Raw genomic sequence first — 26,018 nt, forward strand, 5'->3', positions numbered from 1 at the left:
TCAGGAATCTTCTTCTGCAGAACAGTCAACCACTGAGGAAAGGGAGCAAATCACAAACGTTCCAAATGAATGGAAAAGTGAACCAGGATATCCTTGTAGTTTCATCATTGGAAATCCACAGGAGGGTATCACTACCAGAAAATCTCAGAAGTTCAACTCCATGTGGCCTTAATATTACAATTTGTGCCAAATAAGGTGGATGAAACCCTTAAAGACGACTATTGGATCAAAGCAATAAAAGATGAACTTGATCAATTTGAAAGAAATAAAGTGTGGGAATTGGTTCCAAAACCATAAAATGTTTCCATTGTAGGAACTAAATGGGTCTTCAAAAATAAGTTGAATGAATCCATTCAAGTGGTTCGTAAAAGCAAGGCTAGTTGCTCAAGGTTACTCTCACCAAGAAGGAATCGACTACGATGAAACTTTTGCATTGGTAGCAAGATTGGAATCTATTCGAATACTACTTTCTTTTGCTTCTCATAAAGGATGTAAACTCTTTCAAATAGATGTAAAAAAATATCTTTCTAAATATTACATTTCTGAAAAAATATATGTGAAGCAACCTCCTGGCTTTATGAGTGACAGCTTCCCAAATAATGCATTCAATCTCTCTAAAGCTCTATACGGACTCAAGCAAGCTCCCCGGGCCTGGTATGAAAGATTAAGCTCTTTCCTTCTAAATCAAGGTTTCAAACGAAGTAATATCGACACAATAGTTTTTATTAAGCACTCAAATTCAGATAATTTTATTACTCAAATTTATGTTGACGATATTATTTTTGGAAGTCTTAACTTTATACTATGTGAAGAATTCGCTCACGTTATGAAAGGAGAATTCGAAATGAGCATGATGGGAGAGCTAACATTCTTTCTTGGACTGCAAATCAAACAATCTCTCAAAGGAATCTTTATCAGCCAAACCAAGTATACCAAGGAACTTATTAAGAAGTTTGTCATGAAGAATGCAAAGTCTATTGGAACTCCAATGAGTCCAACAACTATGCTTGAAGAAGATAATAATGGAAAAAGTATTGATGAAATGATGTATAGAGGAATGATTGGATCCTTATTATATTTCACTGCTAGTTGACCAGATATAATGTTCAGCGTGTGTAAATGTGCAAGGTTTTAGTCGGCTCCAAAAGAATCCCATCTTATTGCATTTAAACGCATTATTAGATATCTTATTGGGACCTCTGAATTAGGATTATGGTATGCTTACTCTAACAATTTTGTGTTAAAAGGTTTTTCAAATGCAGATTTTGCAGGAGATAAGATTGACAGGAAAAGTACTAGTGGCACATGCCAAATGTTGGGAAATGCTCTAATTTCCTAGCATAGCAAGAAATAAAATTGTGTTGCTTTGTCAGCTACTGAAGTAGAATATTTAGCTGTTGGAAGTTGTTGTACACAAGTTTTTTGGATCATCCACCAATTTCTCGATTATGATTTATCTCTTACCTCTACTCCTATATTTTGTGATAATACTAGTGCTATATGTCTGTTAAAAAAATTAGTGCATCACTCTAGGGCAAAGTATATAGAAATTAAACATTATTTTATCTGTGATCATACTGCAAAAGGTGATATTGTATTAGAATTAATTAATACTCAGTCTCAACTTGCTTATATTTTTACAAAACCTCTTTTAAAAGAAAGATTTTGTTTACTGCGTAAAAATATTGGCATTATGCCTATTTTATAAAAAATCTTTCTTATCCTTTTTATATATTTTACTTCCTTACTTAAGTTTGCTTAATTGATGAAGTGTATTAATTCTGATGTGAGTGTAATTATTACACTTCCATCGGTGCCGCCGACGCAATTCCTCAGAAATGTCACTTCTTTCTAAACCTGGCTTTTTCTTAACCGAGAAAACCCTTCAACCTTCCCAACGTATCGATAAGAACCTTCTTCTCCCTCTCATTCTTCATCTCCTCTCACAAAATTTCCTTACCATGGCAAAAATAAATCTCTCATCTTCCACTTCCACCAGACGAAGCAGACGATTTCAGAAAGCCCACAACCCTAAGAAACCATAGACCTGGAATCATCCCTTGACTCAGACTTTCTTAAAACCAACAATGAAAGCAGTGAATCATCGGAGGATCTACCTATTAGCCCAAAAAAGGCAAGAAAAAGGCCTATGGGCAAAGTCCCAAAAAGCTTGCATGCAAGAAAGGAAAAATGGAAAGCATAGATTTTGGGCCAGATGACAAGCTAAATTTCTATGGACCAAGTGAAAAATCAAGGCTTGAGTCCAATAAGTCAAAATCTATGGCTTATGGAAGCTTTGTAGGTTTTTCTCTTATGAAAATTTGCACTGTGATGTGATTGCTATTTTTGACTTTTAGCGTCTCTCTTCTCTGTTTGATACTATTAGAAGTTCTGTGTATGAAGAGCCTGTGAGAATGTTTTATGCCAATTTGTTTGTCAATGCCAAAAGATTTTGAAGTTTACTTTGAAAAGGCAAAAGCCTTTCTGTCGGATAACCCCCCTGACATTGGTCCAAAAAATCTCAAGTTTGAACACCGAGCTTTAGCCCACATGATAGCCACCACTTTACTTCCTAGAACTGGGTCCCTCGGTACTTTGACTGCTAGAGATATTTTTATTCTTTATTGTCTTGTGAAAAATAAAGACTTGACTGGTTTGTGTGGATTCGCCAGTATATGCTTGAGAGTATCAGGGATATATCTTCTTCTGCTGCTTGTCCACCCTATGGTTTGCTCATCTCACACATTCTTGAAGTTATTAAGGTTGATTTGGCACCTTTCTTATCCAAGCACATTACCAGTATCTATGATAAGACTGCATTTGCTATGATGGATTACACCTTAAGTGACGACGGATGGGTCAGGCATGCCAAAGTTGAAAGTGCTCCAGTACAGGTTGAAGCACCCACTGAACCAACAAAGACTCAGTCGACTGCCACTACCAACCTACAGGGGATTCAGCAAAATCCAGATGGGGTAAAAATCCTTCTCATTGCAATGAAAGAAAAGGTGGACAACATCAGGGAAGTCACCAAGGAAACATGTACAGATGTGGCTAAGCTCAGGATGGACATGGGAGCCACGAGGAGGAAAGGAACAGGGCATTCAACTCCATGACAGAAAAGATAGACAAAATCACCATGGAAATTGAAACCTCATATGACTCCTTCTGCACCAAAGTGATCAATACCCTGAAGTACTTTCTAGGGAGAAACTAAGGCAGTGGATGTGTGTTAAAAATAATATTTTTGCTTGTTTCTATTTTATGACTTATTTTTGCATTGGTCTGTAAGAACCATCACTCTATGCCTCTGCTGAAGGCATAACCTCTACTACCCTAACTAGTCTGTCTATTATCTGCATATTATCTACTCTATTGTGTATGGTTTGTCTGCATTTTTTTTTTCCTTTTTGATTGATGTCAAAGAGGGAGAAATCTGAAGAGTAAACCAAAGCAACAACTCAGGGGCAGTGATGTGCAAATCTATGTAGCAACTCAGGGGGTGCAGGCATCTCAAACTATAAAAGGGAAATATCTCTATTTACTCTCTCTTGATTGTCATCATCAAAAAGGGAGAGATTGCTACATCTAAGTTTCAATGATGACAATAGTGCAAATCTAATATTATCTATTTGATTGCAGGAAATCAAGAAGTAGCACTACTTCAAGGGAAGTTTAAAGGCAACCATATCAGAATGGAAATGAGATCAAAGGCAACCTAAATAATGCTAAATCAAAAGAAGTCAAAGCCATGTCAAAGCCATCAAAAAGGAAACAAAATGAGTCCAGACGCTTCAGTCTTAATCAAAGGATATCGAGGCTGTCTCAACAAGGAAACATATCAAGTGCAGCTGCTAGAGAATATCAGGTCATATGTCAAGGACTAAATTAGAATCAGAAGATTGATCAACCAAATCAAATCCACAAATCACTCCCTGAAATTTCGATATGGAAGGGAAATGATGTAAACGAATCCAACCCATCTCACATGCAAGATTCAGAGGCACCTCTTGGGTCAAATCTCTTAGAGAATTTTTGTGCCTCAATCAAAGATCAATCTGCAATGACTATTCAATCTCTCCTATACGAAGACGGGCAATCTCAAGAAGAAGACTTGCGCAACTACACAAACTGTTTTCTAAGCCTTTCTAGTTCTTAGTGCAAACATTATATTCTTGAGTCTATAAGTGTCACAAAAGATAGGAAGAGTTAGAAAAAAAAAAGGAGAGTTGTGTCAATATTACAAAAATCACTGTTGTTGAATATCGTTGATGGTGAACGTACTAAAACCATCACCATTGTAATCCTTTATCAAAGATCTAAGGGAACTGGACGTAGGTAACACACCGGTACTGAACCAGCAAAAAAATTATTGTGCCTTCTTTACCTTTCCGTTTGTTTATTTCTACTGAAATTGTTCACTGTGCAAAACCTTATTGACTAAACTCGCACTTAGTCAACCAAAATTTTAATTGGCTACAATTCATCCCTCTTGTACTTTCAATCCTATTGAAAGGGTTTTTTTTTTCCTGTTTCTTTCTTTAAGCTACGTCAGAAAGATTGGATTTTTGAAATCCTGAAACTTGACCTGACTGTGCATATGCATTCACCATGGTTAAGGACTATTGAAGTAATACCAAACATGGCACGAGGAAACAAGCTAGTTTCTTAACTATGATTGCACATTGTATGTTCATATTCTATGTTTCCTAGGAAGGGTACTAATGATCTGATGTACAGCAAGGAGGGGTAGGGCGCCGAAGTGCTATAATTGAAGTCTATTCCGTGAAGTGATACTCTGAACTTACCCATGGGTCAAGCTCGGATCTAAAATTTATATTCTGTGGGTTCAATCTTTAAAGATTTTTAATCTTAAATTCATTGTATTTTGAAAATTATTACTTCATCTATCCACTAATTGTTGCAATTATAATAATTTTTTTTATACATAAATGTATAGTTAAATTAATGTTTTGTGTTCAGATGAACTCGATACCCGCCCCATGCATGGGGTAGAGATGTTTGCCAAATTGCCAATATTCTTGCTAGGTGTTAGGTGACTTGTTGTCATAGATTCAAAAGAAATATGGTATGTGAAGTGGGGAAATGCCAACCACGCTAAAGTGACCTATGCTATGTAGAGATAATAAGAGGTTCCCCACATGCCATTTCTATGACCTACTGACTCATCCAATCAAATATTCACATCTCTTTCACTCTAGAGATGTTCATTATCTTTTGCTCGTTTTATCAAAGTTTAAATGTGAATGCTGCTAATGGGACAATAGGCCCATACTATACGATTATAGCACTCCAAGTTACTTTAATTTGTGCTGTGGTATGGCACAGTAACAGTACTCCTTGAATTACCTCAGGTTTCGGAAATGTCTTTTCATATATAGTTGACGCGCAAAGTACTACTTCACCTTCACCTCGTTCATAATTTTATTCGAACCTCTAAAACATAACAAAACTTCTCGCGACTAGAGTACATAATTAATACGATAACAATTTTTGGGTTCGGTTATATAAATTCACTATTCATGTCGCTCCACTCAAGATTTAGAACTCACATTACTGATAAAATGGGGGGGGGGGGGGTGAATGAAGCGAAATAATGTCTCAGCATGCTATTCCTCATAGCAGATAGAGTTGTGCAAAGATCCAATGACTTGTTTATTTTTTTTTCCAACAAGCACAATTAATTACTGAAGACATGTTCTTCTTTCAACAAGCACATTAAATTTTTAATGAGCACATTTATTTTCTTGCTATAATATACCCTAGTACTACATGTTATAAATCTATTAAGAATTGAGTACCAATCCTCTTATTAAATTTTCTGAAGGCATTGCACATAAATCTTTTTGGAAAAAATAAGTGTTTTGGTCTCCTTATATAGTTCGGCAATCCTTACCTATGAACTAGCGTTTGGGGTTGAATTAGGTCCAATGTCCTTTATTGTTACCAATGTTGGGCCTCCATTATGTTGTACACGCTCCAGTTTTGTGTCTCGGACAATCAGTGGGTGAGCCACATGCACCAAAGGGGTGTCTACACTCCTTCGCCGGAAAATTACATTGTATAGCTCGGTAATTTTTAAAAAATATGTATATATATTATATAATGACACCCCTTGACTTTTTGGTGAGTTTATTTCTTTATATTTTGACTTTCCTTAATTAAAATTCTGGCGGAGCCACTGCGGACAATTCTCACCTCATGAGCTAACTTTTGGGGTTGAGTTAAGCCCAATATCCATTTTTTTATCAGTCCAGCTAAATATTTTGCTTGGAACTTCTCCTATAAGAAATAAACAAAAACTTCTCCTATAAGAAATAAACAAATCTGTAATGATGTAGACAATGGGAATGGCATGTTTTTGACGTCAAATGCAGCTCAAAATGTATGAACCAGTGGCGAAGCAGAAATGTTTCTAAGGGTATTCAAACTTGAAAGAAGTAGAAAAAAAAAATCCGACAAAGGATATTCAATATAGATTTTATATATCTAAAATTAATATTTTACTTATATATACAGTGTAATTTTTCGTAATTTTCTAGCGACCACCCTTTGCTTGATGATCTTGTTTTAAACCTCTGCAGGATAAAATTTCAGATAAGGTGTCGTAACTGAATATGTAAAAAGTGGGTTGATGATTGAAGGAACAAACTTGGACATCAGCAATAAACCACAGTAAACTACCAAAAATCATTATTTTGTTGCTTGGAGATTTCATGTAAGCAAAACGTATACTTTCGTGGCTTGCGTATGGGCCTAAAACGTTTACATAACCAAGAGCATCAGCACGTATAAAGCTGGCCGTACTTTCGTGCTAACAATAATGTATACCAAACTCAAAGCCCAAATGTAGAAGGATTTAGAAACACTATATTGGGCCGATCTGCCTATTGGTGTAATCTGACAGCGCTTTAACAATTTGATATGGGACAAAGGAACCAGGTTTAATAGGGCTAAAAGGAGTAAAAATTGTGTGCGGTAGTCACTTTTTAAAGTGATATTTACTTTTTATCTAGTATTTTTAATGCTGCAAAAATAGTCACTAGTCTATTAAAATTAATATGAAAAGACGATGTTATCCTTTCTTCTATCTCTTTTCTGTCCATATTCTCTTCCTTGTCAGTCTCTCCGTCTCTCTTTTCTCCTGAATTCAGTAACGGCCACACATGGCCTCCACCTCCTACATCACGTTCAAATCTATTCAACAAACTCAACTCAAACTCTATTACTTCACTCACTGCAGTAAGCATTCTTTAAAGTTTCACCATTCTTTTCATACTCTTCTTTCTACACCAACAAAATACACACTTGGAATTTTGCCCTCCATTCAAGTTAAAGCACAGGTCACTCACTTGGAAACAATATTGTCCTTTGAACTAGAGCAAGAAATATCAGCCAGTAGAACAAATAATGAAAATAGCTCTGTAGAAATATCAGGCAGTAGAACTTATACTTAATTCATAGTCCTGACCTTAGAGTTTCAAGTTCAAAAAATAAGGACATGTATTCCTGAACTTAGAGTTACAAGTTCAAAAGTTAAGGACAGGTAGTACTAAACTTAGACTTACAAACTCAAAAATTAAGGACATGTAGTCCTTAACTTAGACTTACAAGCTCATAAATTAAGGACAGCTAGTCCTGAACTTACAGTAATAAGCTCATAAGTTAAGGATACTTGGTCCTGAACTTAGAGTTGGAAGTTCAAAAATTAAGGACACTTGGTCCTTAACTTAGAGTTACAAGCATAGAAATTAAGGACGGGTAGTCCTTAACTTCGAGTTCCAAGTTCAAAAGTTAAGGACATGTAGTCCTGAACTTACAATTACAAGTTCAAAAGTTAAGGATATGTAGTCCTAAACTTAGACTTACAAGCTCATAAATTAAGGACAGCTAGTCCTGAACTTATAGTAACATGCTCATAAGTTAAGGACACTTGGTCCTGAACTTTATGAGCAGAAGAGTATTTTTGTCCGGGCGGGTAAAAGCTTATTAGAGCAGCAACTAAAGACTAAAGATATTTTAAACAGTGGCTTAAAAGTAAATACATGTATTATTGCTGGCTAACTGTACACTTCCCCCCTTAGAAGACAAATGAGAGATGCTTGATTTGTTGTCGTAATAGTCGCTGGGTGATTTGCACCCATAGCACACTTCGGTGTAACTATTATTTTTTTATCTCGCTTGTTTTATGGACATAACTTTAAATTTAACAAGTTTTACCTTTTGCTTGTCCCCCGCCAGTTTGCTGATAGCCATTAGACCCTTCCATCTTACACATGTTACGTTAGTCATAGGTTATTTTTTTCCCCACTTAGTATTTGTGTTACCCACATTAAAATTTTAACAAGTCTTAATTTGTATTGTGCAAAGCCTATTAAAAGAAAAACATACCCTACTAGAATTTTTTTTATTCCTATACTCGAGCCCAAAACATCTTAATAAGAAAGAATGAATCCTATCCATCTCACTGTATGGGTCAAAACTCATCCCTAAAAAGAATAAGTCATGATAGCATTAGAGAAACATTCATATGCCTCCATGTGTCGAAGCGGTTCAAGGAACAATGAAGGTTGTCGTCGAAGAGTTATCAAGGATTAAGGTCGAGGAGTCATCAAAGATCGAGGTCGAAGTCGAACACCCTTGACAAAGTTGTAACATCTAGTTTCAAGATAGGACATTAAAGGAAATATTCTAGTGGATATTACACGTATACAATTAGGGTTTCTAGGAACATGTTCCCTGTAAATAGAAAAAGACAAATAATAGCGGACATAAAATATTTATTTGTAAAGAACATATTGACTTTGTAAGGAGAATCGGATCTTATCGCATACATAAAAAAAATAACCTTTTCATTAAGATTTTTGTCTAGCATTTCCACTAAGTCCAAGAACTACTCAAGTGTCCAAAGGCGTATCAATCACTCATCATTGTTAGAAGGAATAATCACTGATATCATCCCTTTTCGGGTGACCCACATGTTCTATTTATGTAAATAACATTTATTGCTATTTATTACTATTTAATGCCTTATTCCTTCTTTTTGGATTATAGAATATTATCATTATTGCTCATATTCATTACCATCCGGATAGAATATATTAGTTATGTGGCTTTGATACACGTAGTTTTATCTTCTGGATATTATTTAATTAAGATTAACTTCACTTTACACAAATCTAATTGGTTGAGCCAAAACCACTAATTTTTGGTCAAATAGTTTGGCGCCGTTTGTGGGGATTTATTACTTAATTTTTTAGTTTACTTTAGATCTACGGGTTACGTGAGTCACTAACCCCACAAACCCCAAGATCTTTCTCTTTCTTTGCACGAACAAAAACCCACATGGCGGTACCCAAGGAGAGAGGGACTAAAGTAACAAGTGACTTCCCCAACTATTGATAACCAATTTTTCCCTATATTTTTTATACGCATAAATACCTTCAAAATAGAATATACATACATATATAAGCATGAATAAGGTGTTTATAATTTTCCTATAATTTTAAAGATTTTTAATTGATTTATTTCGTCCCCTTTTACTCATAAAATTCCCAATAATTATTCCTCAAATTATTGTTGGGTTGATTTAGTCATTTAAATTCTATATTTATGCCAAATATTATTAAAATATTTTTAGTGCATTTTTATAATTGCATGTTGTATTTTTAAAACTAAATTGCATATAATTGCAATATTAGCCCTTTTAATGTATAATTACATTTATATGCATAAAATCGACCTTCTGTATTTTTAAAATGCTAAATATCTATTTTAAATCATTTTAGTATACAAACTTATTTTCCAAAAATTATCTATTATTTATTATAAATTATATAGGGATAAATTGCCTATTTAAAGTATAGCCCGATTACATTTCAATAATAGCCTCAATTGAGCCCACTACCCAGCCTAATTTCAGGCTAAAATACCCGACCCAAACCTTTAACCCACCTACCCGACCTAGCACCAATTAAATCCTGGTCGTTGATCTGAGAGATCAACGGCACGTATTAGCCCTTACCTTTTTTAATCCTAAACGACCCTAACCCTATCTTATTCTTCCAAATCCGCCGCCTCTGTATTCTCTCATCTCTTCTCCTCTCTTAGCAACTCAACCTAACCCTAGCCCTTTCAACCGCCGACCTCTTTTCTCCGGTCTTCTCCGGCGATCTTCCATCAACTCCTAAGCCTCCAATGGCTCCTCTAATGTCATGCTTGCCTTCTCTAAGGTCTTCAAGAGCCCAGAGCCACACCGACTTGCACCTGGGGTTCGTCACTTGTCTGTTCTTGGCTACACTCTAGTGTGATTTTGAGCAAAATCATGTCGTATTTGTTACGATCCTTGGGATTCTAGACAAGTTCTTTCATTTCCATTTGGGTTTCTTCTGAAACCCTAATTTCTGCCTACATCTCCTAGATCTATACAATTTTAACATGATTTGAGTTGGTTTCTTTGATGTTTTACAATATCCTTGGAACTCTTTACAAGAACCATGTGATTTCAAGTGTTTTCGTCTTCTTCTAAAATAAGGATTTTCGGAACTTCTTCTAAAACTTTGTTTAAACTGATTCTTTATGTTTAAACTTCTATCTCTTACATATATCGAATGATTCTATGATTTTATTACCTTTTCAACTCGCCTATGGTCAAAGCCTAATTTTCTAGATTTCTTCGTTTGATTTTATGTTGCTCGTTTCTTGTCTGAGTTTCTATGATTATCTTGCTTCGAATATGTTCTTACTGAGTTTTTATCACCTCTATGTGTTTGTGTTCATCTTGACTGGTCAATACTAGCCTCTTTGCTTGCTGTGTTTGGTTACTCTTATCTCACTCTTTTTATATGCTAAAACTCTCTCCTTAATTGGCTCTAAACCCCTTGTTTCTTGGCTTGATTTGAAATTTTCCCTTTAGACTTTCGATTCTCCTGTTTTAACTTGTTTATTTTCTTATTCATGGGAACCCATGTTACTCTCCTTAAAATCAGTAATTTCAAATCCTCGATTCCATGTTGATTTTCGATTATTTCCATATTCTGCAACTTTATTTGTTTTCTTGCCTTATTTGGTTAACCGAGTATTTTACTAATTCTTCATTAGATGTTTCCTTAATTAAACCCCTATGTACTTACCCCTAATTATCTATTTTATACCTTATACTTTGCTTGATTTCTTTCCTTAATCATTTCTGCCTATTACTGTTGGTTGATTATCCCTTAATTAAAACAGTACTTGCATTGATTTGATTCTGATTAGTATTTGGTTCCATAATTACTATGCTACTATGATTTTTGCCTTATTGTTATCTAATTTCAAACTACTATATATACACACTCTCTCATTAACACAAACACTCGAACACTTTGGTTCAAAAAGCTCTCTTTCTCACACTTAAACTTCCTGCCCTCTCTTTTGTGCTACTTACTATTATTCTGAGTTAGTCGGCTGCAAGCCAAGGCTAACTATTGTGCTCTCCTGCTCCTTCACTTTCTTTTGTGTGCTGTCACTTTACTGGTATGTCCTGATTTCAATTTAAGTCTCTAAACAATATGTTTCTTTTTCTCCTCCAGTTCATCATGGTCCTGATTTGTTTCTACCTTTGTTTCTGCTGTTCAACATATAATTAATTTCTTTATGTTAATTATACACTACCCCTTAGACTCGGCATGTTTATGATGTGTTTATACCCTTTAGTGTACCCCAATATGACTCTCCCTTACTAATGTTCTATGCAAAGTAATTAGCTATCTTTAAGTGATCTAATTCTGCATTAAGTCTAGGGTTCCTTAGCCCTTTAGCATGCTGCTGATTCTATACTTAAGTGCTCCTATAACTATGTGTTTACCTATGTGTCCCCAAATCCCTTGGCCCCCTGTTTGTGAATACTGAACCTGTTTTGGTTCTATAATCTCTGGCTGTGTATGAACCTGTCTTAGGGGTGTTGTGTTTGGACTGTTGTTTACTACTCCACTCCCTTTTCAAACTGTCTCTGTTGTTTTACTAAACTATTTCAAACAAACCTCCTTTTAATATTGTTTTCCTACTGAAACCTTTCAAACTATGTCAAGCCCTCTCACTCTACTCCTAAGTCAATAGGTTCTTCCCTCTCCAGTATGTGTACTGCCTTGGGATCCTCTTGAGAACCCTCTGAACTCTGGCATATTGAGGCTGGCCATTCCATACTGCACGTACTTAATTTGGTTACCAAGTCTAGGTGTAAGTACTGCCCGAGATTCTTAGGGAACTTTAATGCACCTAGACAATGATTACTGTCTATGGAATTTGGGCATTTGAGGCTATTGGAGGCTTTGAAAATCTGGGCATATTTGTAGGATCCCTATAGAATAACTTCTTATTTTTCTTATCTACTTATGTAATTCATTCATATGGTGTGTAATAATTTGTAAATGAATATTGGGGTAACTAGTAAAATAGGGCGGGTAGTTACATGTTTGTGGGGTAATGCTGGTAGAAACCATGCCTATATGACTTCATATTTTGCTATGCTTACATTTATAAGTAGAAATCATGCCTATAGGACTTTTATATCTTATTATGTTTGCCTTACCATGTTAGAAATCATGCTTATAGGTTTCAAACGGTTCTGACAATAGAAATCATGTTTATAGGTCTTAAAATCAACTTCACAAGTAGATGCCATGCCTATAGGAAATAATCCAATCCAACTTCTGTTAAAACAAGTGTTTACATGTTTGTTTGTTTTTTCATTTGTCATCATGCCTGATAAGTTTCTGAAATCAATATTAAATAACTAGATATCATGCCTATAGGGAACAACACTAGAAATTCCGCCTATATATTCAAACCATTCTAGTTTGAATAAATCATCCCAGTCCACGATTAGTTCACTTCGAAACTGGTTTAATAAATGTTTATTTTCCCTGAAACAAGTTCTTTCAAAAACTGCCTTAATCTATCATTAGACAGCATGCCTATAAGGATTCAAGAGTCTGTTTCAAAAACAACCTGCCTTGTTTTACTATATAAAACGTAGTTACCATTATTCCACGCGTAGGCAAGCCTATAGGGCGTTTCCAAATCATGCAACTCTGAAACTGTTTTTGTTACTTAATGTCGTTCTGATCTTTGTAAACAGGCTTTTAAAAAAATCAGTAGGCAACTGATATGGCCATTACTTCTGAGTTTATAGAATAAATTGCCTATCTTTCGTGTCTTGATAATCACTTAGACATCATGCCTTAGTATACTATTTAACAAAAGGCCTTTATTTATGTTTGAGTCATGCTGCTTATGTGTATTATTTGAGGAGGTAAACTTGAGCCTCTAATTGCTCCCTCTTTGTCTTATGTGTTGAGGTCCTAATTGTTCTTGCATGTCACCCTAGTATTTTCAACTTTAAAACCTTAGGGTTCTGTCTAGAACTACCTATAGGTAGAGGTCCTAAAATTTCCTCCAGGACCATTAAGAAGGGACGGGTAACAGCATGCAATAGAGATCGTAGGCCAACACTCGCTTTAATGACCACTAAGGGGTGGGAAAGGTATATGTGGGATATGATGACTACACGCTAATGTCACATGTAGCCCCTCATTGAGGAGTGTTTACTAGACATTGTGTGGGGTGATCCTATAGGCTAACCAACCTAGGACTTCCCCTTTCCCGAAATTCCTTTTGTTCAAACTTTGTTCTATATACAACTTGCCCAAAACCTTTGCCTTATTATTTGAGTTATACAAACATGCTTTATTTGTAATTATTTGTTTCAAGTATTTATTTGTTAATGGACTAATTCGTTAATATAAGTTCGGTCGGGACCCACAGTTGTGGACCAAGAGGGATGCCTAACACCTTCCCCTCGAGGTCATTTCGAGCCCTTACCTTAATCTCTGGTAATGCAAACCAATCCAAGAGTTAATCACTCTAGGTGCGCTAACGCACCATAACCCGTTAGGTGGCGACTCTTCAAATACCCAATTCCCAAAAGGAAAGGTGTTATTACCCCCCATTAATATCGAAACCCGAACCTCTCTCCGCGGACGAAAAAAAGGGGGCGCGACAGCATGGTGACTCTGCTGGGGATATTTTTAGGCTCTTACCATAACGAACTTGTCTTTTGTGAATCAGTTCAAGCATGCTTTATTCCGTACCTTTCTCCCTTATTTGAATTTAACTGTTCGTTTTGTTTTAAGTATTTATGATACTTTATTCCTGAAACTAACTTGTCTCTTTGTTCTTTTTCATGTAACTATCTTTTCAATTATTTAAGTGCTATATTTATTTTTCCTACTTGAAAATACTTGCTACATGTTATTAATTGCTGCATAAATCATGATCCACATCATATTCCACTCGTGTGTATCAAATCCTATAGCAACGCTTTAATGAGTGGTTGCACTCTTCCCATTTACTACCCTTAAATTCGAAAAGGCTTATTTGCGGTAAAACCAGTCGATCAGCGGTGCAGTCGATGGCTCCATGCCTTCGCCCTCTAGTTGTCCGCTTAAGGGTACCAGTCCAAAACCCCATAGAAACCTTACTTTGGTTAAAATTATGCATGCATCATGGTCAAACCTAGTCGGATCAGTTATGTTGTCCACATAATGATCCTTTAAGATAAGCCTTATCCAAAGTCCATCGGGTTTTCCATAATCCCAACGGACGCAACCACGTTTTGTGCATTAATTTGGAGAACTAAATGTCGATATATTGATTATAAATGTATAAATAGTCGAGTACGGTGGGGTTAAGGTCTAACCCTTTTTGTTTTGCAGAAATGAGGCACGAGGTCTCCAAATTCGGTATGGTTAGCAACATCCCACCATTGCTGCTAGATTGGTGGGAGGACCTTTCCTCAAGCGACAAGAAACATGTGAGAAAATACCTGGGTAACCTGCCTTCCTTGCTAGATATTGAGCCAAACAACAAACTGATTGAGGCTGCCACTTTATTCTAGGATAGTGAAAAAGTCGTGTTTCGTTTTAGTGACATAGAAATGACACCACTTCTAGAAAAAATTGGAGGGCTTGCGGGATTGACTAGGGACAGTCCCAGGCTATTAGTACAAAAAAACCGTATAGGCAGGGGATTTTTGAAGATGATGGGGCTGAAGAAGAACGACCTAGTGTGCTTGAAGGAATCCTACATACTTTTCGAATACTTGTACGAGAGGTATGTCCATAGCAAGTATTTCCGCACTTACCATGATGAGATCTCTCTCACTTTTCTAGGGCACATCCACCGCAGAGTATTTGTATTCATTGTGAGCTTTCTAGGCCTGATAGTGTTCCCAATGAAAAAGGGAAGAATCCAACACTAGGTTGGCCATGGTTGCCAAGACTCTGATGGAAGGGATTAATGTACAGACATATACCATAGTCCCCATGATCATAGCGGACATATACAGGGCTCTAGAGTGCTGTCAAAGAGGGGTCAAGCATTTTGAGGGTTGTACTTTGTTGTTGCAGTTATGGTTGCTGGAGCATTTCCAAAAGGGTCACTATCGTCAAGAATTTATGCGAAGGGCTTGGAATGACCATATTGCCTTCCATCACCCTAAGCAGATGACTTACATTCTAGACAGATTTGCTCAGCCGGAAAACGCCAGAGAATGGGTAGAATTCTTCTACAATCTAACCGAGGAACAGGTGTAGTGGATGTTTGAATGGTTCCCAATAGACAAGTTTATTATCAGGTCCAGGGATGCTCCGCACTTGGTGCTGATCAAGTTGAGAAGGATATACCCATATGTCCCTATGCGAGTTTTGAGGCAAGCAAGCAGAAAATAGGTTGTACCAAGGGTTGTCAAGATGATTCATTTCAGGGCAAATTTCCAAGATGACGACGTCCCTTACAAGTTCCAGGCTCAGCACATGTGGCACTGCAAAATCATTAGGGAGAAAAGCACCGCTGAGCCAGACAGGTATCATGCAGGGTGCGAGCCTCTCTACTCGGCATGGTTGGAGGACAATCTGAAAGGAATGGTGACACTAGGGACCGATCGAGGGAGCAGAATCATAGATAAGGAAGCTGAAGCTCAAGTCAAATACAATAGGCTGCGTAAGAGGGTCCACGACTCTGAGAATGAGCACCGGGAAATACATAAGAGGAATGTCGGGTTGATCGAGGAGTGGAAAGAGATGGCAATCACTTCCAACAAAAAACTGGAATCTCTGGAGCGAGGAATAGTAGAGCAGGAAGGCAAAGTCATAAAGAGGATTGAAAATTGCCAGAACGCTGAAGGAGCTGAAGGAGGACATTTGGCCAGAGCCTACTTGCTGCTAGGACTACGCGAGCTGGGGGATCTATATGATGGAGTCCAGAAGATCGAATGTGGGGAAGGTCCTTCTAGGACCAAATAGGCTAGATTTACTTGCTTTTCCTAAAAATGTAATAAGGCCAAGTGCCAATAGTGATTTAGTTTATTATTATCTTAGTGTCATTTTGGGATTCGTCTATTTTTATATTATGAAATGAGAAGTTCTCCAAGTTTATTTGTTGCTAGGCCCACCTCGGGCATAACGAGGTTCCCAAAGTAGGACATGAATTTACATTTTCGCAATGCGTGTTTAAATACTACAAATGTTTCAAGATCCTCATTAACTTGTTACCTTTGTTTGTTTTTGCTTATTTTTATTATTATTCCCACCCCCTTTAGGTTGGTTCACTTATACTGTCCTCATCGGCATATCATACCAGATCCAGAAGCCCTCCACCTTTTCCTCCTCCAAGCAACACAAAAGGTAGAGGAAAAACAAAGATGGATGACTTTAGATGGTCGTAGTACTCCGGCCCCAAATGATCTGGTTTTGAGACTGGAACAAAAGATGCTGGAATTGCAAGGAGAACTTGAGTAGGTTCGAAACTTGGCAAACTTGTCACTCACCCGCAATGTCCTCAATATCCACCAACAAAACACGAAGAACCCAACACCTCCTCAGAACACACAAAACCAATAGCCACAAAATCCTACCGTACCAAATCAATACGTAACTCCACCCCAAAATATCAATCCACTACCAATACCAACTCCACCACAATATCATCATCAACCAATTCAGTACCCACCAACCACCACTTACCACACTCCCCAAAACACACTGCAACCCATTCCCAATCCACAAAACTCCACCAATGACCATCACTACACCCAAGTTCCTGGCACCCATCAAAGCAACTCCATATATGTGGAAACTATACCTCATTCTACCCAACCAATCTCCTATACACTGGAATCCTTCGAGAAAGACCTGCTCATTAAAAACTTAGCCGAAGAACTCAAGAAGTTAACAAGCGGAGTTCAAAGTGTTGAAGGCGACAGAAGGATAGAAGGTTTGAACTATGAAGATCTGTGCATACAGCCGGATGTCGAACTGCCAGAGGGGTACAAACCTCCTAAGTTCGAAATGTTTGATGGTAAGGTGATCCTAGGGTTCATCTAAGGACCTATTGTGACAAGTTTGTAGGGGTCGGGAAAGATGAAAAGATCCGGATAAAGCTCTTTATGAGGAGCCTTACTAGGGATGATTTGTCTTGGTATATTAGCCAAAATCCCAAGAAATGGTCCAATTGGGTAAGCATGGCATCGGATTTCATGGACCGATTCAGGTTCAACACAGAGAATGCACCGGATATCTTCTACATTCAGAATCTTAAGAAGAAATCTACTGAGACTTTCCGAGAATATGCCACTCGTTGGAGGTCGGAAGTAGCCAAAGTCGAGTCCTCTTTGGATGAAGAACAGATGAATAAATTCTTCATCAGGGCACAAGATCCTCAATATTATGAGAGGTTGATGGATGTCGGAAATTACAAATTCTCTGACATCATCAAACTCGGAGAAAGAATCGATGAAGGAATCAAGAGCGGGATGGTAACAAATTTTGAGGCACTATAGGCCACAAATAAGGCATTACAGTCAGGTGGCATATCAAAGAAGAGAGATGTTGGGGCAGTAATGGTGGCCCAGGGCCCAAAATCTCCACTTACCTATCAAACGCCTCCACCCACATATCAAACACCTCCACTCACATATCAAACACCTCCACCCACATACCAAGCACCATCACCCACATATCAACCCTTATCTCCTAGATATTCCCAACCTCCTAGATATTCCCAACCAGCCACTATCCATTACACGTATAACTCCCAACCATCCCACTTCCAATCACCACTAGCTCGCCAAAACTATCCAAGACCAAGACCCAACTCCGACCGCAAGCTACCCAGATAATACACCGCCATTGCTGAGCCCATCGACCAACTGTATGAAAGGTTAAAAGTCATAGGTTACGTTACTCCTGTTCCCACTTTGGCATTAGAAAATCCATCCCAATGGGTCAATCCGAACAAAACTTGTGCGTACCATTCTAGTATAAAAGGGCACACCACTGCTGAGTGCCGAACGTTGAAGGATAAGATCCAGACACTGATTGACAACAAGGACACACAAGCAAAGAAAGCCTCACCTAATGTCCGCGACACCCCCCTCCCTGATCATAGATGGGGTAGTGTACATGTGATCTACAAATGAAGAATCGGACCCTGGGAGGTCGATCGGGCTTATTCGAGAAGGCGATGACTTTAAGTTTGTAGTCACACTTACTCCTATTTTGGTTTAGACTTAGTTCCCAATTGAGGTTGAGGTAACTACATTAGCTCCATTCGAGGTAGAGGTGGCTCTGCCCGTAGCCACCCAGCTCCATTTGAGGTAGAAGTGGTCACTCCTTTCACTGTGACAGTATCAACTACAACCCAATTCAATTCAAAAGCAACCCCCTGGTTTTATGTTGCCGAGGCTCGGTGGAAAGGGAAGGCCAAGATAGAGGAATCTGATACTGCACAAGGAATGACTAAAACTGGAAGAGTCTATACACCTGAACATTTGGGAGGTTCAAGTAAGGATGCCACTACTAGGCAGCCTATCATTGAGACTGGGCCAGATGACCTGTGGAGGAAAGTACAGGTAAAAGAATACTCTGTTGTTGACCATCTGAACAAAGTCCCTGCGCAGATATCTATCCTGTCACTATTGTAGAATTCAGAGGCACACAAGAATGCTTTAATGAAAGTATTGAGAGAGGCTTATGTACCCAATAACATCACTAGTGGAGAAATGGTCAACATGGTTGGGTAAGTGCTGGAGAGCCATAAGATTATCTTCCACAAAGATGAGCTACCATTCGAGGGACTAAATCACAATCAAGCATTACATATTACGGTGCAATTTGAAGACAAGTTCATTGCCAGGGTCTTGGTCGATGAAGGTTCGAGCCTAAATATTTGTTTATTGGACATTCTAAAAAGGTTGGACAAAAGGTTTCCATGAGATACGGGTAGGAAACATGAATATGAAGGCTTTCGATGGGTCCTAGAGGGCCACGATCGGGAAAATCAACCTTTGCTTGCAGATGGGGCCAACTTGGTTCGATGTTGAAATTCAGGTACTCAATATATCGGCCTCATATAATCTTTTGTTGGGCCGACCATGGAGTCGTGCGTTCCACACTACATCAAGTCGTGAAGTTTGAATGGAACTGCCAGGAAGTAATCATTCACGGAGATTGAAGTAACCCCATCTACACTAGTTAAACCATCCCGGCCATTGGACATAGAAGAAGGCTAGGGGAAACCTATCATCACATCGAACGGGTCAATGTCGTCGAGAAGGATAAGTGATAGAGTAACAAAATAGAAAGCATACTAGCATGGTCCGGATATGAACCAGGCAAAGGGTTGGGAAAGAACCTCCAAGGTATCACCAAAACAATACAACTGAAAAATCATGGTACCACTTTTGGGCTCGGATACCAATATACATGACAAGAGTACAATGATTGGTCGCCTCCATGGCGTGGATCATATTACCTTCTTGAGCAATCGGTGCCACGTTTGGAACAGGCTTTTCATCAAGCTAATACAATATGGGGAACTGCAGAGGAAGAAGCACTCGCTGGGTTGAAGAATTTATTCTTGGAGGATGAGGACATGGACTGCGGTCATAATTGAGGAGGAGGAGGAAGAAGGCCTCACTATTTAAACTGTGGCGAAGGGAGTTGTTCTTAGACACTGGACCACCACACCATCCCGAGCCCGCCAAGTCCTTGGGTAGCTTGGTAGAATTTACTTTTATATCCGTTCTGGGCATTTAAAATTTCTTGTAGTTTCGTTTTAATCTCTACTTGTTTCAAAATAAATGCTCGATTCATCGAGCCGTGCTTTGTCTGAACAATTTTTTAAGTTTTAATCAAATGAATTTGCTCTTTGTTATTCACTACTATCTTTACTGTTTTTCTTTCCACAACGTTATTATTACTTTTCCTGATGAACTAGTGACTGTGACATGTAATAAGGCTATGCAACCTGGGAATAGTGATTCAGATGAGGAAGACGAGATACCTGAGGAAATTGTCAAGGAAGTCGAGAATTTTGAGAACAAGCCTATGTCCAATATGGACAAGACCGAAGCAGTAAATTTGGGAGATGCTGAGACCGTCAAGGAGACTCGCATCAGCATTCACTTGTCACCAACAGAGAAGGAAAAATACATTCATTTCCTAAAAGAATATGAAAACATTTTTGCATGGTCATATGATGACATGACCGGTTTGAGCACTTCATAGTTGCTCACAAGTTGCCTACTAATCCCATGTGTCTGCCAGTAAAATAGAAACTCAAAAGGTTCAAACCACACATTAGCCTGAAAATCAAGGAGGAAGTTACCAAGCAGATCAAAGCCAAGGTTCTCAAGGTGGTTGAATATCCAACCTGGTTAGCTAACATTGTGCCAGTTCCGAAGAAGGACGAGAAGGTCAGAGTATGTGTTGACTATCGGGACTTAAACAGAGCAAGTCACAAAGATGATTTTCCACTGCCAAATATACACATCCTGATCGATAACTGCGCCAAGCATGAACTCCAATCCTTTGTAGATTTCTTCGGGTTATCACCAGATTTGGATGGATGAAGAAGATGCAGAGAAGACGGCTTTTATTACACCATGGGGTGTATATTGTTACAAGATGATGCCATTCAGTCTGAAGAATGCTGGGGCCACTTACATGAGAGCCCTGACAACCATTTTTCCATAATATGATGCACAAAGAAATAGAGGTGTATGTGGACGATGTCATTATCAAATCCAAGAGGGCCGCATATCACATAGAAAACTTGAGAAAGTTCTTTGACAGGCTCAAGAGGTACAATTTGAAACTGAACCCCGCAAAGTGTGCATTCGGGGTTCCCGCAGGGAAGTTACTAGGATTCATCGTCAGTCATCGAGGGATCGAACTGGATCCATCTAAAGTCAAAGCTATTCAGGAGTTACCACCACCTAAGAGCAAAAAGGACGTGATGATCTTCGAAGGACGTCTCAACTATATCAGTCGATTCATAGCACAGTCCACAGTTATATGTGAACCCATCTTCAAGAGGCTGAGGAAAGATGCCGAAGCAAGCTGGACAGAGGATTGTCAGAAAGCTTTTGACAAGATCAAGGAGTACCTGTCCACACCACCAGTTCTGGTCCCGCCAGAACCAGGACGACCTTTGCTACTCTATATATCTGTATTAGATGGAGCCTTCGGATGTGTTCTGGGACAACATGACGAGATAGGAAGAAAGGAGCAGGCCATATATTACTTGAGCAAGAAGTTCACACCTTATGAAGCACGTTATTCGCTATTTGAACGCACTTGATGTGCTTTGACCTGGACAGCCCAGAAATTGAGGCATTACTTCTGTGCTTACACTACCTACCTCATATCCAGGATGGATCCCCTGAAATACATATTTCAGAAACCCATGCCTACTAGGAAGTTGACTAAATGGCAGATATTACTAAGTGAGTTCGATATTGTCTATGTAACTCAAAAGGCGTTCAAGGGACAAGCATTGGCTGATCACCTTGCTGAAAATCTGGTAGAAGGAGAATATGAACCCTTGAAAACGTATTTTCCTGATGAAGAAGTATCATTTGTAGGAGAAGACATTATCGAAGCATATGAAGGTTGGAGGATGTTCTTTGACGGAGCCGCAAATTTCAAAGGAGTGGGCATTGGAGCAGTTTTGGTATCAGAAACCGCACCAGGGCAGCTGGTATTGAAGAAAATCTTCCCACATCAAGATGAAGCCAAAGGAAAATTCTCTCCCAACTGGCAAGGTCCATACATGGTGTACGCACGTGATTTTTGCCCTATGAAAGAATTACTCCCAAAAAATTCAAAATAAAACGATTTTCCTTTGTGTGCAATTTTGAGAATTTTCGCGGCATTTTAGGATAATTATTTGTATTTGTCCATGCATGTTTATTTATTAAATTAATAAAAAATACAAAAATATGTCGCATTTGCATTTAGAATTTAATTCTACAATCAGGAGTAATTAAGTTTGTTTTACAAGAATGAAAATTACAAAAATATGCATCGTTTGCATTTTTAGCATTCAATGTCAAATTGTGCAATTTTTGTTTTAATGGGTGTTTAATTATGTATGACAAATGTTGCTAGGAATTAGTTAGTATTTTTGATAAGTTAATTTAGTTTGTAACTTAATTTAGAATTTTAGTTTTATTAATTAGAAAGTAAAAGAAAAGAGAGCAAAAATAAAGAAAAATCGGAATTGGGCCTCTTCTTCAATTTTGAACCTAGGCCCAAAACACCTCTACCCAAACTAAATAACCCCTTATCCAACCCAAAGACCCACCGGGTCGACCCAACCCGGTCCGCCCCATAACCCCAAATGACCTAACCCCTCCTAATCTTCACTTCATTTTTCCTAAACCTAAACCTAAACCCATCCCCCCCCCCGCCCCTCTTTCTCTCTTCACCCCCACCATGAACAACCCCCAAGCTCCCAACCATGGCTACCTCCTCTTCTCCATCAACACACACACACGCACGCACACACACAGTCGTCGACTCCCCAAGCCATGAACGACCTCCCCTTCAGCTTTGTCTTCTCCATGTCTAGCTCAAGCTCGACAATGGCTGCCCCTTCACCTTCATCTTCTCAAACGACCACTCAGCTCACATCTTCAACCAACCACCAGCCATGAACGACCCCGCTGCCACTGCTTCATCGCCACTGCTGCTCCTGCTACATCCAGCCATCGACGACGAACAGCTCGCCAACCTCCAGCAATCCCAAACATCTCACGTCCCATGGTTGCCCTTTTTGCATCTGCTTCACGTCCAAATCACCATGTCTGCTGCTTCTGCTACTTCGTCTTTTTCGTCGTTCTCCTCCGCTCACTACTGCCCAAACCACCACCATCGCTTCTGCTTCACCTCCCATGACTGCCTCGTCGAGCATCTGCTTCAAAACCAGCTACACCTGCTGCGTTGCTGCTACCTTCTGCTTCATCCAGCTTCGTTCTCCTCGCAACTGCTTCATTTTTCAAACGACATCAAACGACCATCTTCTTCGATGGTCCGTTCGTGGTCGTCTTCGGCGTCGAGTTATTTTGGTGCGATAATTATTTCCGGGCAGATTTGTTTTCGTTCGAGTTCATCGTCGTTCCGATCCGGTTAGTTGATTTAAGTTTCGTTTCTGTCCGTAATTTGTTTGATGTGTTCGGATCTGAAATCAGATATGTTTGATATTAATTTTGTGTTATCGTTTTGTTATCTTCTTCAGTTTGTTTCATTTTTTTTCTTGTTTATTTTTATGTAGAAATTGTTAGTTTAATTATAATGTTGTTAGTTTTAAGTTGAAGTTCAATTAATTATTTCTTCAGTTTGTTCTTATTAATTTAAAAGGATTTAGTTTTTAATATAGAAATATGTTAGTCCTTCGTCTTGACTGTAATATTGTTAGATTTAGTTTGAATTTGTTGATTGAATTTGTTTAGGAATTGGTTATATTTGCTGTATTTTGGTTGGAATTGATTTAGGAATTGGTTATAGTTGATGGGGGTAGATTGGTAAATTGCAGTTTTTTCAGGGGTAAAATGGTAATTTCAGTAAGGTCGGAGGGGTATTTTTGGAATTGAAAATTTGAACAAATATTTAATCTAAGTGCTCCGTCCACTAGGCATTAATAATATTAAAATAGTACATGGTGGGGGACAAGACATGAGGTAGTGGGGGTTGATATAATTGTTTAATATGGTGGGGGACAAGACATAAGTTAGTGGAGAATAATGTAGTTGTTTAATATAGTGGGGGATAAAACATGTAGGCATGGGGGACAAGAGAATTAAATAAGAAAAATATTAAGTAGTGGGGGCAAGGCATGCAATTATGTGAATATTTCGGGTTAGTGATTCACGATAAAAGTGTTGGTTATAAATAGAGTCATTTTTACATAGAAAGGGGACAGTTTTTTAGAGAGGATTTTTTTGGAGAGAGGAAGACATTCTGAAAATCCTAAGAGAGTGTTGGAGAGTTTAAAAAGAGAAAACAAAAACAAAGTGAGAGAGGAGTTTAGTTTTGGGTTTAATACACGCGTGGTTGAGTCTGTTTGTGGTGATGTGGGTTGTTGCTGCTTAGTCTTTTACAAAACTTTTGGGTTTGTTCTATTGAGCTTGTTTGGTTTTCTTCAAATTTTCCCGGGCCTCGAATCTGGTTTGAATTGCTGTTGTTGGGTTGCTGTTGCGTTGCTGTGTTATTACTGTTGCTGACTCCTCCTTCTTTTCTTCTTGTATTGCCATTTCCAGGTACATGTCCTGAATCTCAAACCATGTAGCTGTCCATTTGAAAAATGAAATGAAAAATGGAAATATAACTTCATTGAAATCTTTAGTTCTTGCCGTATTTTATCATAATGGATTGTAGTAGTTTGGAATGTGATTAAAATTGTTTTACAACGATTTAGATTGGTTCAAACTGTCGAACTCATGGACTGTTCGGGACATTTGATAGTTTGTTAAGACATGTGGTAATTTAATTTCATTTAGTGTAGTTAAGCTTTAAAAATCAGAAGTTATTCAAAACATAAATCGATCTTGTGATTCACAGTCCTCACTCGTCCTAATAATCGGCAGTGCAATCCCGGAGCCATACTGTTTTGTACTTAGTAATGGCAATTATGAGTTAGTTCAAAACTGGAGGTATAATTTGACTGTTGGATTTGCTTAACACTAATTAGCCTAGAATAGTTTTGTTGATTAACTCTGTTAAAGGAAATAAGTTTGGAAATTGATTCTGGACTTGCATTCGTTGATAATTGGATATTTGAATGATTGTGGATAATTAGTTAAGGTTAATTGCAGCATGAGTTAGGAAGTATTATTAACTAGGATTCCTCCCTTTATTTTAGAAACAAACTTAATAGAAAAAATGTAGTCACTGTAGGTTTATCCTTTTACATAAAAATGAGACGAGCCTCGCCAAATAAAATGCCCAGATTGCGGGGCCCTCACAAAAATGTATGTGTTAATTACTTAGAACTCAGGATCGGCCGTTTAGTGAACTCCACGGCCTTACCCAAAATAATAATACGCTAATCGCTTTAGGCGCGCATTTTAATAATCTTACCTTCTTAAACTCGGGTGTGCATTTCATGCGACCCAAATCCAAATCCCAAAACACTAAATAAAAATGTGTTCCGGATTGAGGGTGCATTTCATGTGACGCAATCCCAAAACATGTTTTTAAACGATGTTCACATTCTTTTAAAATATAATAATAAAAGCGGTAAAGAGTTAAAACTTGCACATGAGCTCATAATTGTATAAAATCAGATAAATAATCCGAATATGACAGTTGAGCGACCATGCTAGAACCACGGAACTCGGGAATGCCTAACACCTTCTCCCGGGTTAACAGAATTCCTTATCCGGATTTCTGGTTCGCAGACTGTAATATAGAGTCATTCTTTTCCTCGATTCGGGATTAAATTGGTGACTTGGGACACCCTAAATCTCCCAAGTGGCGACTCTGAAATAAATAAACAAATCCCGTTTCGATTGTCCTTTAATTGGAAAAACTCCCTCTACGCCCTTGCGGGCGCGAGTAAAAAGGAGGTGTGACAGCTCTGGCGACTCTTTTGGGGATGTTAACCTAGAACCACTGGTT

The sequence above is a fragment of the Nicotiana tabacum genome, chromosome 10, assembly GCF_000715075.1.
Source record: "Nicotiana tabacum cultivar K326 chromosome 10, ASM71507v2, whole genome shotgun sequence".
In the NCBI taxonomy this organism is placed as follows: Eukaryota; Viridiplantae; Streptophyta; class Magnoliopsida; order Solanales; family Solanaceae; genus Nicotiana; species Nicotiana tabacum.